The sequence below is a fragment of the Corythoichthys intestinalis genome, chromosome 11, assembly GCF_030265065.1.
Source record: "Corythoichthys intestinalis isolate RoL2023-P3 chromosome 11, ASM3026506v1, whole genome shotgun sequence".
Classification (NCBI taxonomy): Eukaryota; Metazoa; Chordata; class Actinopteri; order Syngnathiformes; family Syngnathidae; genus Corythoichthys; species Corythoichthys intestinalis.
Window position 1 is genome coordinate 5837236 of NC_080405.1, and position 2883 is coordinate 5840118.

The following is a 2883-nucleotide window of genomic DNA, read 5'->3' on the forward strand; positions in this document are numbered from 1 at the left end:
CTTTAATGCTTTTGCACGCTAAGGTTAATAATGTGTGTTTAAAACTAATAGCTATAACTACTTGTCTTATTTAACAGTCTTAAGGCCTTACAAAAGAAAGAATGTGTCACGGAAGGTCACATTCAACTGAAGGACAGATGCCAGCATGACCCAGAGGGGCAGATTTCCTGTTTTAGGTTTCTATTGCTGACCATAATGTTTCAACACAATGAGACAAGACAAACAACTGCCCGCACCCATTCCTCAAGATAACAGCTATTTCTCAAGATGTGAAACTCACACATGTATGTTGAAACTTACTCACTTTGTCAATAAAAGGCTGCGCTCCTCAGGGGAAAGGCAGATAAGCTTGTTGCGAGCCACGCGCTCCGCATCAACCTTTCTCCTGACGGCCGTTAGCGTAAAAACGTGTCTCATTCCTAGTCTGATCCTTCTCCGGTCCCTCTCCTAGGTCTTTGTTGTTTTCTTAGTTCAAGTATTAAGTTTAGACCTAACAAAATTATATATAAAGTGATGCAGAATTTTAACAATACTATCTTCAACTGTTGCTTGCTTTTTATTTCAGATTGGGAATGCTTGTCTACAGATTGTGGGGGAAACTGCACAAAGACATGTAATCAATAGTACTGGTGAACCATTTCATTTTGGGCCTTGATGGTGTACATGGCAAATTATCTTTAATTGATGTAAAAGATGTTTACATTGCAGACATGTACGCCGTCACCACTTGGATGGATCCACAAGTCAATCTGCGGCATTGCTTGCCAGTAAGTCTTTTGTTGTTGTATGCCCCCGTTTGTTCTTGTATACTTCTTTCTACATATATAATGCCTTTAGGAAAACCTTGGCTCAAAAGACATCCTGCTCTTTCCATCTTGGAGCCAGCAAGCAGTTGGGGCTAACCACTATCTGCTCAGTGTGAGTGATTGTATTCTTTCTTGCTTTTGTTTTTTTCTGTGCATATCTGATGGACAATAACACTGGTTAATGAGTAATGTTTGTAGGAATAATGACAACATGTCCATTGCAGGCTATATTGGTAGCTGAGAGAGATTTTCTTCCTGGACTCACTTCGGCCCGATGGTTTTGGTGATGACCTGTATCAAAACATCTTTAGGTTGACACTAAATAAGTGAATAATTCTTATGGCCTTGTTCTATGGCCAAGATTAAGAAGCCTTGTTCTCAGGCTAAAAAAGAAGCCTTGTTCCCAGGCCAAACTAAAAAGCAGCCTTGTTCTCAGGCCAAAATTTCTTAAGTAAGCCTCGTTCTCAGGCTACCCATCATTTCAATTGCAAAAATTTGATGTGTTGATTATGTATATTCTCTACAATCACAGACGGGTAGCAGCTTTCATTGACCCTGGATCCTGGACAGAAAAAACTGGAAGGGACTTGGAAGTATGTTTCAAATGTATAATTTTAAAACCACATCGTGTACATTTTTTCTAATAAACTAGCAAGTGCATATGAGCTCCCATCAAGAAGAACTTTTCATTTTTCAGTTCTTTGCCTAGCAGTCCTCAGGAAATTGCTGTGGAATCTTCATGCTGATGGTGAGCATTTTTCTCATCCTTCAATATCAAATATCAACATGCCTGAGGTCTATTTTTATTTTACAGTATGCTCTCTGCATCTGCTCCTCATCGCCGATGACGTTCGTAGAGGTGACCTGTTCTGGAATGTGCCAACAAAATGCCACTGCCATTGTATATTATTTATTTTGATAGTACTGTATTTGCCTTAGGGGGAAATGCCAAATATTCGACTGTGGTGGTGCATTCAGCTGATGGAGAGAGTATGGCTGGTGCTATATGCTGCATAAACTCACACTCCCGTTCCAGTTTTATTTTGCTTAAAAAGCTCATGGAGAGAAAACCAGTCAAGCATAGTGTGTGTTGTGACTGACTGCTCTTGTTAATAGTCACAGTGTCTAAACTGGCTGAACGGAGTGGTATACATTAACACTGGCATCTCTTTTTAAAGGCATTGACATAGATTTGCATTCTGGACAGAAGAAGCGTCCCTTCTCCTTCAGCAGGGTCCCCCCAGGATTGATAAATCTAAGTTCAACACTTTTAAGACCTTTTTTAGTGCCATTTCAACTGAAAATTAATACTTTTCTCGCACCCATTATTTAGATAATATTGAATCATATTAAACAATAAAGCACTGAACATCAAATTTAATCTCAATTACTAAGTGATTGACAAAAGAAGGCACATTTATTGAAGAAACAATTAAAACATGTTTAAAGTAATATTATAAAGTCTTTCAGATTTTTTTTAAAACCACATGCACATACACAATAATTATGGACAAAAAGAGGAGGAGGACAGACCAGTCATCTTCTGTTCCAGGCTAGTGCACCTTCCAAGACCCCAGTGAGCATGGCTAACTAGTTTAAACGGCGAAATTCACATTGATTCATTCGAAAGGCAAACTGTGCAGAAATACATTATTGCATCTAACACATTTTGATTGGAGAAATTGGCAAATTTCGACACTAAAATGTCAATTATTACATCCAGGTCGGGGGCCGGGCCAGGGTTTTCTCTCGCTAACTTTTTAAAATAAATATGTAATAATGATGTATAGATGTTAAACTAAGGAATATTTGTTATAAAATAAATCATTTGGATTAAAAAAAGAAGGCGCTGTATGGTCATTGCAGAGCCAGAGCGTGCCATACGCCCTTTTTAATCTTCCCCTCTGCGAGTCCGCAAAATCGCATCTGTTTATTTATATTTATCTAACTTTTCCAGCGTTATTTCGTTGCGTAAATACATTTATAATGATCATAAAAATATGTAGACTAAACATTAAGAAAACTTGCGGGTTTTTTTTTTTTGCTGCCAACTAAGAATTCATTAGAAAAGACAGGC

General features: G+C 38.2%; 1 long non-coding RNA gene across 1 annotated transcript; it reads left to right on the plus strand.

Moving 5' to 3' along the window:
- The first annotated feature begins 471 nt into the window (after positions 1-471).
- On the plus strand, positions 472-1745 carry LOC130924497 (uncharacterized). The gene is made up of 5 exons (XR_009064887.1): positions 472-767; positions 838-918; positions 1031-1399; positions 1504-1554; positions 1621-1745. It is a non-coding gene; the product is annotated as an uncharacterized LOC130924497 (long non-coding RNA).
- The last annotated feature ends 1138 nt before the right edge of the window (positions 1746-2883 follow it).